Source organism: Salminus brasiliensis, chromosome 5 (genome assembly GCF_030463535.1).
Source record: "Salminus brasiliensis chromosome 5, fSalBra1.hap2, whole genome shotgun sequence".
NCBI lineage: Eukaryota > Metazoa > Chordata > Actinopteri > Characiformes > Bryconidae > Salminus > Salminus brasiliensis.
Genome location: NC_132882.1, coordinates 11,928,931 through 11,942,867, shown reverse-complemented (window position 1 = coordinate 11,942,867; position 13,937 = coordinate 11,928,931). Strand labels below are relative to the sequence as shown.

The window sequence follows — 13,937 nt, the reverse complement described above, 5'->3', positions numbered from 1 at the left end:
GCATGACCAGCTTGCCAGACTGCACAATGCGTTTAAATAATACTCCACTGTAGGAGCTTGGTTGCAAAGCTTAGACTGTAAAACACTTCAGCTTCTTTTTTAAGACATAACTTAAGTGATTGGTTGAATATCAGGTCAGGATTATTAAATATCATTAATGCTGAGCTGTATCAATAATAAGAGTCCCCAAATGCTGCAATAGGAGAACAACATCTAGAATCCTCAGTAAGACAGAATGGCCAGGCCATATTTTGCCTCTACAGTACTGCATTGTTCACCAGGCCAGGCTTCTTGTATGCATGCTACAATATAGGGACAAAAGTATTGGGACATCTGCTTATTCACTGATTCTTCCAAAATCAAGGGTATTAAAAAGAGTTTTTAATTTAAAGTCTTAATTTGAAATAACTGTCTCTGCTCTATCTCTGCTGTTCAGGGAACACTTTCTACTAGATTTAGGAGCACTGCTGTTAGGATTTGATTGCATTCAGCAACAAGAATGTTAGCGAGGTCAGGATGTTGGATGATCACCACCCCACCCAATTCCATGCATTCGTTAGAAAGGGTGTCCACAAACATTTGGACATATAGTGTATCCCCTGTTTGATTTAGTATATAATGAGTGCACTGCAAAAAGGAATGTCAGCAAACGTAATCCTTTTAAATGTAGTTGAAATCAATGATGGCTTATTTTAAGACAATTATAGAAATAATATAAGATTAATTCATTTTTTCTAATTTATTTTATCGCCTATAATGTCTTATTCCTTTGGCAGATAATTTGCATAATTTAATAAATAACAGATAATGCAACTTATTGCAGCTTCAAACTAGCAAAATTATCTGCCACTGCAATAAGACACTTTCAGTAGATAAACAAGTAAAAATACATTTAAAATATGTGAAATAATGCTATATATATTTTTTTAATAATCTACAAATTAGAAAGAATATCAGATATTTAAAATTGATTCCAGAGAGAGATCAATTTGGTGTACACCACCATTAACATCTATAGGCAACAGATGAAGGTCCAGCATCATAAAGACCTTTAGTTACATTTGTTGTCCATCATAAACAGCCAAACTCACCACAGTCTTTTACTCTCTGATCTCATCGTCTGTTTCACATGGTCAGAAGGCCGTACATGCAGTATTTTCACCTGCCAGTTTCAATAGCTATCTGGATAGATGGACAGAATAAAGGCCTGTCTGATGCACTTACCTTTTGAACAGATTTACTTGGATTCATTTGAATTATTTACACATTACTTTGAATCATCTACAATTTCCTTCACACAACACCAAAGTCACCTGTATGTTTGAGCATCTGTCTTCCTGCACCGAGTGCTCTTGTCTCTTCTTACAGATTACAGTACAGATATATTACCCTTGAATCTGATACACCGCCACTGCTCATGATGAAAGCAAGAGACAGTACAGATCTATTGTGCTGGTTGGGATGAACTTTAGCACAGGGTCCCAGCTCACTTCACTCGCACATGATAAAACAGCTCGGCTTTAAAAGGCCAGCTACAGCTGACTGACTGCAGCCCTGAAGAACATACATCACCTTCACCTCCTCATCTCTTATCCTCCTCCTCCTCCTCCCCTACCTCTCTATGCTGGAACACTACAGAGTTTCCAGCAGAGGCCTAAATATATTCTAATAGGGGTGAAAAAATGGATAATGGTGGTGATATAATGGCTATTTTTTTTTATTAATTATAACATTTTATAATATAATATATATTATATATATTATACATAATATAATATAATATTTATTTGTTTGATTATTTTTCCCCTTTTCCCCAATATGGTACTGACAATTAACCCACTCTTACGTAGTACATAGTGCTGAGGGAAGAAAGCACCATCTACCCCCTCGGAAAGAGCAACAGGCAACTTTGCTCTCTCTGACTCCGGCCGCTGATGGCAAAGCAGCATGGCTCAGGATTTGAACTCACAACCCCCGGGCCATAGTGGTAGCGCATTAGACCGCTGAGCCACTTGGAGCCCTGTCTCATTCAAGTTTGTATAAATAATTAAGTAAATAATTTAGAATCACAACAAATAGAGCACATTGAATTATAGGGGTGGTCCTGAGTGGTGCAGCTGTCTAAGCTTTTCATCAGGAGGTTACAGTTCGGTCCCTGTTGATGTCACAGCTGTCACATCCATGCCCTTCAAGGTAATGTTCACGTGGCATTTTTGACATGCATGAAATAACGCATGGACATGAGTCGCTGTGGGTTTGTTGGGGGTGGAGATTGGTGATCGAGGTTGGTGTAGCCTAGTGGATAACAAACAACACCGCCTTCCCTGGAGTATGGTATTGTACCCTTCTTGACAGACTATGGTTCGATACCCATGTCAGGCAAACACATCACCCTACACTAATATGAGTCCTTGGACAAGACTGTTGCCTACCTGTGTATCATGATTTAAATGTAAGCTGCTCTGGATAAGAGCATCGGCTAAATGCCGCAACGGTAAATTATAATAAAGAAATTATAATAATAAAAAAATGCTATAAAGAACATTATAAACACTCAAATCTATGCTGAACATGTCTGCGACTGTTTAGATGGTTAATAGTTCCACATTAAGCTGACAGACTGCATGAAGGGATGAGACCCGAAAAACAAAACATGCATCTGCTGCTTTCACAGTCTCGGCTGTGCCGTGATTTCATATTTAATTAATGAACATTTCGTGATTCTGTATTCAGCGTAGTGACAGCGTTGAGCGGGCGAGCGGAAGCTCAAGGATAAAGCCAGGATTAAGCAACAGCAAGTCATTGCTGCTCAGGCGGCTCTTCAGTCTGACAAAACGACAGGGAAGCAATATCAAAGGCCATTCTGCAAAGAAGCTTTACCTCAACAGCAGCTTGCTAATGACTGTGACACAGTAATCAAAGTGGGACACGAAGGGAGAAAAACGAGGGAAAGAAATCCTAATTTCAGCCCAGACAGCAGCATCGCAAGAACAACGATTTATCTCCCCCCAAAACAAGCGCAGAGCGCAGGTCTTAATATGTGAAATCTGCATCTGTAATGGTCACACTTTAGTGTAATGTAATGGTCATCTCAGAACACGCTGAACGTCGAACAGCCTGCGCAGAAACAGTTTCTTATAAAAATAGAGATCTCCAGGAACAAAAACACAGATCCATTAGTAATACTTGACAATATTAGCATACTTAATGGGCCATTTAAGAGGCAAAGCCTGAGGGTGGGTAGAGGGGGGGGGGCATTATTATTGCCATTAGGAGAGCAAACAGCATGCAAACACTGGAGTGCCACTTTGTCCAAGTGGAACTCCATCATAGCAACAAAACCCAAAATAGGCTACAAACAGAACATCACAAAGCTCAATCAACCTCAATGCAACATGCCTTTTTACACAGCCTCCTTAAAACCTCCAGACCTTCAGACTTTATATCTGCCTTGTATCCAAATGCTCAGTCTGTCCAGACAGCAGAGGTGCAACATCTCCGTCAACATCTCATGACCATCAGACCTCAATTTATTGTAGTTGATCATGTAGCTGATCTCATGTCAGGTCACAATACTAATCATGTCACGGCTTCATCTCTAAATTTAATCTCATAATTTGTTATAAATTACTAGCTACTATAATTATGAGGTATAAATCTCAACCCACTGCTGACATTAAAATGTATCATGCGTCTGGATGTTGTCTGCATTCTGGAGAGACTTCTTCTCTGCTAGCATTCAAAAAAGACATTTAAGTAAAATATGTCTCAAGCAATACACACATACACACAGACAGGTAGTGAGGTCTAAAAACTGGCTGAGATGGAAGTGGCATTATGTCACATTTACATTTAAGGCATTTAGCAGACGCTGTTATCCAGAGCGACTTACAAAAGTGCTTTGCTATTTACCGAAGAAAAACCCCAGCTAGTTAGAATAGACTAATAATTCAAAGATACCTCTAAATTTAGACATTACTAAACATAAGTCAATAAGGTGACCATAGTACTCAGCTATTCACCAAAGTACTTTTAGAAGAGGTGGGTCTTCAGTCTGCGTTTGAAGACAGCAAGCGACTCTGCTGTTCGGACACCCAGGGAAAGCTTGCTCCACCACTTTGGTGCAGGAAAGAAAAAAGCCTGGACGCTTGTCTTCCGTGGATTTTGAGGGATGGCGGGTCGAGCCGAGGCGTACTTGAAGCTCGAAGGACTTTTGGTGTGGATCAGCTTTTGACCATTGCCATCAAGTACGGAGGGGCTGGCTGGTCCTTTCTGGGCTTTGTAGGCCAGCATCAGGGTTTTGAATCTGTTGTGGGCAGCAGCTACAGGAAGCCAGTGAAGAGAACGCAGCAGTGGAGAGACATGGCTGAATTTAGGAACGTTGAAGACGACATGTGCCGCTGCATTCTGAATAAGTTGCAGGGGCCTGATAAGTTAGGTCCCGTCAATGCAGTGTAAAAAACATTTTAACCTAAAATGAGGCGTCGACAGCTGTTTGTCTGTCCAATTCGTTAAAGTCAGCAAATTAATAGAAATTTAGTTTCAAATTTGGCAAGAAAATGATTGAAACTATACTACGCTCTGGGTAAACGAGTGAGTATGCACATGGTTCCCTAGCAGACACACAAAGAAATATCACACATAGATCCCAGTCGAGCAGAGTAAGCTGTCTGAGCACATGCAGTAGGATTTGGGAGTTACAGAATAACAAAATGAAACTGCCGTGTTTGGACTGTCGACCCTTAGTCAAGTTAGCTAGCAGGCTAAACACCACCGCATAGACCATGTTAACTGAGACTCAAAAGCCTCATATCTGAGAGCACCAAATGGAGTAAATGTTCTCAGGAGTGTTTTTGGCTGGTTTCAGGCTGTTTCAGGTAGACAGGTTCATCCAGGTTGTCTTGCACTTCCTTTTAATAAAACTCAGCACGCCGCTAAACCCACAAGTAAGATGGAATTTAAATTTTCTTTTTAATGATCAGAAAATGTACATATACAGTAATGCTAATGGCATGTGCTCAGTGATGCATCACCCTTGTCTGTGGAGAGAGGCAAGAAGACGAAGGAGCTCAAAATGTGTCAGAATTTTGTTCCTCAACTACGAAGATGTGACCCAAAACAGGCAAAGACAGGCAGCCTCCCTGTTTTCAGAGAGTGACACTAAACTACAGATTCATCCATTTTATTTACTATTGTATAACTTTGCTATTGTCTTTTCCTTAAAAACAAAGGGGGAAAAACACTCAGCTCAGGTCATCAGCAATAATATCTGGAAGCACCTGGAAACAAGTCGAATGGACTGGAGTCTGATTATGGGGAACTCTCATGGGAGGAAAGAGCCTGAGTGACAGCGCAGCACTGTAACGGCTGCCTGTCTGTTTTGGGTCACACCTTCGTAGCTGAGAAACGTAATTCTGACACATTTTCAGCTCCTCCATCCTTCTTGCCTCTCTCCACAGGCAAGGCTGATACATCACTGAGCACATTTCATTAGCATTACTGTATATGTACATATTTCTCTGGTTTATTATTCAAACGTATGCCAGCACATACAAATATAAGCCTGTGTAAAAAAACCTGAACTGTGTAGCTGCTGTCAAATTAAAACGGTAAACTCCAAAAAAATAGCGACTTCACAGGAGAAGGATAATAAAAGCCTTCTTAAATATTTTAATTCCAGTTCATTCTGCAGCGTTTCTATTGGTCCATTCATCCCAAACGTTTGACACAATGTAAAAAACTGAAAACGAACAAATGAAAATACAAGGTTTTTGCATAACAGTGACAATATGCAACAGTGTAACTAATGCATCTTACTGTTTTCTCTCTTATTTATTATTATTATTTCACAGCTTTATAGCTTTATATAGATTTTCTTGACTGGCACAACTCTGATCCTCATGTTAAAATACAGTAAATTTAGCCTAGAATCAAGACTAGCGACTGAACGCTCTTTTATACCTCCACTAATAAAGCATGTGAACACACTACCTCAGTACTCACCAATGCCATGAAGCCCTATCTTCCAAACATTCTGGTGCCTCGAAATGTTGGAGCTATGTATAAAAGGCCTGTGATTTTTACATGGTAAAACGAAAATGTATGAAAATTTCGTACTCGAAAGAGGTGGGTCTGCGTTTGAAGACAGCGAGCGACTCTGCCGTTCTTGACACCCAGGGGAAGCTCGTTCCACCACTTTGGTGCTAGGACAGAAAAAAGCCTGGACACTTGTCTTCTGTGGATTTTGAGGGATGGCGGGTCGAGCTGAGCCATACTTGAAGCTCGAAGGGCTTTTGGTGCGGATCGGCTTTTGACCATTGCCATCAAGTACGGAGGGGCCGGTCCTTTCTGGGCTTTGTAGGCCAGCATCAGGGTTTTAAATCTGATGCGGGAAGCAGCTTCAGGAAGCCAGTGAAGAGAACGCTGCAGTGGAGTGACATGACTGAATTTAGAAACTATGTATAAAAGGCCTGTGATTTTTACATGGTAAAACGAAAATGTATGAAATTTCTCTAGGATTGTGAACTTTAACCACACTGAACAAAATAGTTGTGCACAAATTCTACACTTTTAAATATGGAGGAAAATAAAAACAGTACATAGGACACTGCACACGGAAGTCAAAGCATTCTGCCCCTTGTATTTAACTCAGTTCACAGTTCACAGTAGGCAGCATTGACCAAATGCACTTGTCAGAGCTGTTGGTGGAAATTCTTGCTCTGCAGGAACATTCCCGTGAAACGCTACTGGGCCTTCAGGAAGTGTCAAGATGTCAGAACTGTGAGATCCTGTGGAGTCTAACTTATGGAAAAACACCTTTACTAGACTGTGGCCGCTGCACCCAATAAAAACTGTGCGCAGGCTGTATGCCTCTAATGCGTACACTTTATATACAGTACTTAAATGTACCTATATAAAGTGATATGCAATGTCACATGCAATATACAGTGTGATTAGACTTTAAGACTTTAAGACTTTAAAAGCTTTACTGAATCCAAATGCAGTACAACCGGCCATATGATCATTTGTGCAAAATAATCTCCAATTAAAATCATGGCAACAACCAAAGCTTTAATCAAATGCCTTTATTTTATTCTCGGTTTTCATCTACAAATTATCCTCAGCTTTTAGCTAGGTGCTTTCACTGACACTATCCAGCTACACAATCCATTCTTTCTAAAATGCAAATGATCATACAAATGATCCAACGCTGAACACAAAACACCCACAAGTAAAAGTTACAGCAGCAAGTGAAGAATAATTTGCATAATTGTGTTTTCCCATTAACACTGATTGTGTCTTTAGGACTAGGAAGGCCACTGAGATAATCCATTAAGAAAATGAAGGAACGATCACCGGAGATGCTTGTTTAAGCCTTTATTGCAGAGACAATGATCTGATGATGGTTCTCAGTTGGCTGCTTGGTCTGCAGCAGATAGGATGTCACTCATGTTAGTGTGAAGCATATGCAGCTCTCTCTGGCATTTGCTCCCTGGAGTGGTGTGGCAGAGAATGAGATGGATATTCTGTTATCTCAGCCCTCCAACTATCTCACTCAACTCAGAGTGTGCTCCTGCTGTTAGAGGCATATGCAGCACTGTAAACCAGTCTGAGAAAAGCAAGTGTGCTGCTACTTATCTGGAGAGGAAGCATTCATTTAAAAAGAGTGAACACAAATAAAGAACTAAGCAATAGTAGGTGATTCTATGTGTGAGTGTGGTAGCCTAACTCTCCTGGAGAAATGCCAATATTCACAGATCCTATTCAACACCTCGTTTGTCTAATCAGTCCCTCATTAAAGTAAATCAGGTGGTCTGCTGGTGGAACTGAACACATCCATACAGTTGTTGGAGTTCGCAGAGAAGTCAGGAACCAAACACGGACAAAGGGAAAAGGGTCCAGTATAGTCTTGAAAAGGATTCTCTGAGTAGATCCCTTTGTGGTGCTATATTGAAAAATCGACCAAATAATACACTATATGGACAAAAATATAGGGACACCTGCTCATTCCTGCTCATTCATTGTTTCTTCCAAAATAAAGGGTTAATAATTAATAAGGAGTTTATCCTGATTTTGTTGGAGTAACTGTCTCTACTGTCCAAAGAAGAAGCCTTTCTACTACTTGGAGGAGCATTGCTGTGAGGATTTGATTGCATTCAATGACAAGAGCATTAGTGAGGTCAGGATGTTGGATGTTCACCACCCCACCTCATCCCCAGCTCATCCCAAAAGTATTGAACGGAGCATGATCCATCATTCCAGAGAACACAGTTCTTCCACTGCTCCACAGCTAAATGCTGAGGGGCTTTAAACCCCTCTGGCATTAGGCATGATGTGTGTGGTAAGAGTCCTAATCTATTGTCAATACTTCTATACAAGAACCAGACAAGCTGTGTGTGTGCATTTGCACATCTGTGTCAGCAATGGGTGTAACTAGAAGAGGTGTTCACAAACATGTGGACATATAGTGTAGAACCACTGCCTTAGTGTAATAATCATTGATAAAACTTTTTTTCTTTATTCTTTTAACCAACATATGAACAACTTCACTGACAGAAAAACACACTCTGATTTCTGTACTTATATTTATTTATATTTGAAGACATTCATTTACCTATTTTAGGAATATTCCTTTTAATACAATGTTGGGAGTGGGCTTTACACTACAAGAAATGTCAAAGATATAATGATTTATACCTCCACTATAAGAGGAATACAACTATTTTGATTTATACATCAGACAATATTCTTTTTGAAACCTTTTTGTATTCATTGTCAAATGGTTTTTCAGAAATGAAATATTTCATTTAGTCTGTTATATATTATTCACAGACAAAAGAAAGTATAAGTTTGACAAAGTATTGAACGTTCATTACGTTTTAATACTGCAGTTTGGCCTATCAATGCAGACTATCATTGCTTCTGATTAATTAATTAAGCAAGTGCTCGTCTGACTCGTCTGTATTTTGTTTGTATTGGAACAGTCATTAACCCGTACAAATGTATATTTTTCTAATATTTGTCTAATTCTCATTTGGTGTCCAGACAATGATGAGGGTTCAACATTTTGCTGTAGTGTGGTCCGGTATTGAGAATTGTGACACTACACTTGGTGTAGAAATCAAAATGATGGTACCGTGACTACCCTGGTACTGCATATACCAGAACACAAAAACTACTGGAGAAGCTGCCTGACAGACTTCCATAAAGCTAACAGTGGACTGTTTAATCTGTGATTATAAGAGTGTTGAAACAGATCTGAATGTCTGCATTTACTTCTCAGATAAGTGATTTAAAGCCTCCTTCAACCCACTTTTCCATGTAAAACGATGAATTCTTATAAGGATCAAAAATATCTTAATGTCTTCCTATGTAAGCGCTACAGCAGCACTTTTCTGGAGGATCAGCGCTTTCATTGAGGAGACTGAAGTGGATAATTATCCATTGATGATAACCTTTCCGTAGAACGTGTCTAATTGAAGACTCCATTTACTGCCATGCTTTTAAGGAAAATAGCTGCCTTTTTGTTTAAAGAGCACAGGAACTGGAGATTCTGATATTTACGGCACGTGTTGGCTCAGTCAGGTGTAAAGGATCTCTGCCTGAAGAAACACACTCCTACAGTTAAGCCTAGGACTTTGTCCAAAAACACCCACTACCAGGTTCTGAACTGCAGTGAATAGACGGTAGTAGAAGAATTCCTTCTATTAGCGGACGCAAGCACTTAGAAGACTGAATCAGTTCTCAAATATTGGAGATTTTAGGATATTTTCAGTAGGACTTTGATGGTATAATGAAGAATAATTAAATGTCCTTGGCAGCACTGCTTCACACTCATTCAATGCAGCAAGTGTTAGGGGTCTCACATCACTTGACTTTCCTCCTCTGCTTGCTTTAAGACTGCGCTCGCCTTATATATCCATCTAAAGCCACAAAGCCCTGCAGTCTGTTGTGTAGAGTGCAAATCTTCAGTGCAGATTAGACTTTTTTGCTTTGTTTTCTGTCTAAACAGAGAGTCGATCTCTGTATGAGCTGAAGGTGAGAGCTCATAGTTGAGGAGGAGTAGCAGAAGAAAGACTCCCGCACTAACATATGCCTGCAGAAACAGACTCTGTGGACCAGATCGAGTGCCTAGAATGGCACTTCATTTCCCTCAGCCTCTAATAACTCATGCTGGGACAGGCTTGCATCACCACGCGGACAGCCTGCCTGCCTTGACAGTTAAGATAAGGCAAAGGACAGTGTGCTCTCACTGATGTCAGAAGAGCAGTTTTGCATGGGGCTGAGAGAGTAACTGAACTGAACAAGAAAGCGGCCCTGAAAATGCAAGGCCTATATGCACTAACTTCAATAGTATTTTAGTGCTGGGTGTGTATAAAGTTGGAAATAAATGTGTATGTGTATGCAATGGTTTGGAAACCCCTGTTGAATTCATGGTAATAATAATAATAATAATAATAATAATAATAATGATAATAATCATCATCATCATCATCATCATAGAAAAGTGAATTTCCTGAAGGTTCCCACTGCCTGCTGGGTTGTTGCTAGTTTCTGTGGTGGTTTCTCTAGTGTTGCTGATGGTGGATGCTATTGTAAAATACAACTACTAGAATAAAAACAGCAAATTATGTGGACATACTTTTTCTGAACTGGTTCTGGTGAGAAATCAAACAGAATTTTAAACAATTAGGGCTTTTGTGTGTGGGATGAGGTGTGTTTATGGTGTGGGATGTGGTAAGTTTGTGTGTTGTGTGTTATTTACCTTAAATTCTGTGCCACCTTAATATCAGTGCTATGTTAATGTAAGTTCCACCTTAAAGGTGTTAAAGAGGCCTTTATCTCGAAAACTACGGGACTAGTAAGGCGGCAAAGAAACGGCAGAAATATAAGAAAAAAAAGAAGAAGCAAAATCAGGTTATCAAGGTGCAACAATAATAATAATAATAATAATAATAATAATAATAACCAAACAAATTATCCACAGAAAATCACTTAAATATGACTTTTCTTTGCTAATTTCTTTGCTAATTTGCTAAATGTGCTAAAGCACACTTTATATTTGTTTGCTGATATTACAAAATTAAACATAACACATACATGAATACATTTTACACTATGCATTTAAAGTAATTACAGTGCTCTCTGTACAGAATGTGAACTTCGTAAACATAAAGTCACTCATACATACAGAAATGTTGATTTACAAATTTCAACAAAGCTGACAGATAAGTACTGAGTCGAACAGCTTACTAACTCAAGTTTCATGTACAGTCAGGAGTCAAACTCTTAACTATGCAAATGTACTTCTATTTACAATCCATGGCCAGTGATCCTGTGCTCTGAATCTGCCAGTGTCTTTTTATTTGTAAAGTTATATGTAATGTTAGTTTGTTAGACTTGTTTGCTTTACAACACCTCTCTGCTGTGAATTGATCAATAATGTTAGGTTGAAACTGCAGAAAATGTCATTTGCTGAGTGCTTTAGATTAAAAACTGAATATATAATATACCTGGTTAACAGTTACAATCCTGTGTTTAGTGTAAGGTTATAATTTTAACATTTTAAACATTTTGGTATAATTTTAAGACAAAGTATTAGTATTGATTAACTTCACTGACACAAACTTAAATATGATGTGATACTGAGGTATTGTGTATTCTGCTGATATTGGCTGGACGCCTATGTGTTTAAGCCTCAACTAATTACTATACTTAATTAACAGTAGGGATACAGTTATGTAGATCTGTAACTGTCTCTCCAAACCTAGAATTGAGAATAATAAAACAGACAATATCCACATTTCTCATCTGAAAATTCATCCAGAAAGTGACAAGTACAATATATAATAATAATATAACAATTTGTGTATAGATGTGGAGTGTATAGATGTGGAGTTCTGAATATAGAGGTTTTGAATTTTAACTTAATATATTTTTGATATTTTAAGATAAAAAAAAATGCAAATCCAAATTTTACCCAAATCATCTGGATAACAATATCAACTTAGGCAAAAGTATATCGCCACTGTCTCGCAAAAACCTTGTTTTTTTAGACTTAAAAACACTTTGAGCTGGGCAATATTACAATATTTTATTGTATTGTAATAATTGTTAGAGTGATACATGCTTTTCTAAGCATATTGAGGATACTATTAGTGCTTAATAAACACTGATCAGCTGCAGGTTTCATTATTATAACAGAGTAATTAGACTGGTTTAATTAGATGAACTGCAGCACATTTTAAATAAAAACCACTCTATTCAGTATGGGGGAGGATCTGAATAGTAGTTTTTAAGAATTTGTCACTACTGATGTGTTTAGTCTTTGATTTGTGAGGTCTTTTGTCTGTAATTACATGAATTGTGTGTTTCTTCATTGTGTATTGTTAAAAAGTCTTAAAACATGGTGGTATAGTGTTTTATCATATCGCTCAGCCCTAAATGGAAGTCAAAGATTTTATTCCAAGTAATTTTGTAGAATTTCTATTGGTCTTTACATCATGACCGTTAAACATGACGTAAAAACTACCAGATTCAAATTATATCAAAAAGTGAAAACTAGTAAAAATTGAGACTTCAATTTGGTGATGAAATGCAATCGAAGAACTACGCCTGTCCATAATTGTAATGTTCTATGTCCATTATTGTAACTGTAATGTGCATTACAGCCATTGACCTCATAAAATGAGTAAAGTCAATATAGACGTAATGTAAACAGTGAGCTGAAAACAGTCCACCTGCCGCATGTGATTGGGGCAGGGGACTTCCATTGTGCAGCATACAACACTCCGCTAATGCACAGCAAAAAGTGATGAGCTGATGCTCTGAGAAGACACACCCGGGGAGTTGATAAATAGGGCTGTGAATTGGTGCTGTGACTTGAACCCAGCGGCAATGATTCGACACACGCACCTGTCCATGAGAGTAAAATCAGTAATCCCTTTCATCCCCCCACTGCAGCGCTGGGTCTATATCAGATTTGAATACAGGCATGTAGAGCTGCACAGTAAAATCATTTATGGTCTGATGCCAGACATGGCCAGGGTCACCTCTCATCATCTCAGAAAGGTTTTAAGCAGTGTTTTTCGTCCCCGTAATGCAAATGTTTAATCTTTCAGAGGGGGAGGGCTGGAAATGGACTGTGAGAGAGACATGAGCAGAGTGTTGAATCATCAAAAATAAAGAGCTCTGCTTAGTGCGCTTTTCTCACTGCCTGCCAGATTTAAACTCCTGCCATATGTTTCCTAGTAGTCCATAGAAACAGCCAGTAACCTAGGCTACGTCTTGGTGGTTACTGCAGGACTGGATGTTGTCAATGCGCAAACTGGTGTGGTAACTGTATGCAGCAGAAAAGTGGTTCATGCAAGTAATTCCAGCTTTTTTGAAATTCCACATTTTTAGGTCCCCAAAAATAAGGATATTTGGTCACCCTAGTTTACACACTACATCAAAATCATTTAAAAAGCAGGTATTTCTTTATTTTTGTCATGGCATGTGCTCTAAAAGTGGTTTCTATGTCTAAAACACTAAAACTCAAGTAGGCTTGTGATTTTGTGGCATCCACGGATCCAGTGGTCAGACCTATCGTGGTGGCACAATGGGAGCCTACTCAATATTAGGCAGGTGGTGCTAATGTTATGTATCTCTGTATCTATATTATTCAATTTAATTACAGAAACCTTCTGGGTTTGTTTATAAAGTGCTTCTTCTGGAAATGAGTGATTGAGTAATGAAGGAGGGCTATTAAAATTGACTAGTGTTGCTCACAGGCTCAAATGGCTTGCTAAAAGGGGTAGGTCCCATCATTAACCTCTATTCTTTGTTTTTGTTGTGTTTTAATAGAAACTAACTGAACATTATAGGATTTAAAAACAATGTACAATGTAAAACCAAACTGGTCAAGTGTTTAGTAATGTACAGTGAGGTCCAAAAGT

General features: G+C 38.8%; 1 protein-coding gene across 1 annotated transcript in view; it reads right to left on the bottom strand.

The window, feature by feature from the left end:
- The window catches only part of vopp1b (VOPP1 WW domain binding protein b), a 51,134-nt gene that overhangs the window by 15,607 nt on the left and 21,590 nt on the right, over positions 1-13,937 (bottom strand). The gene's annotated exons all lie outside the window — the stretch shown is intronic.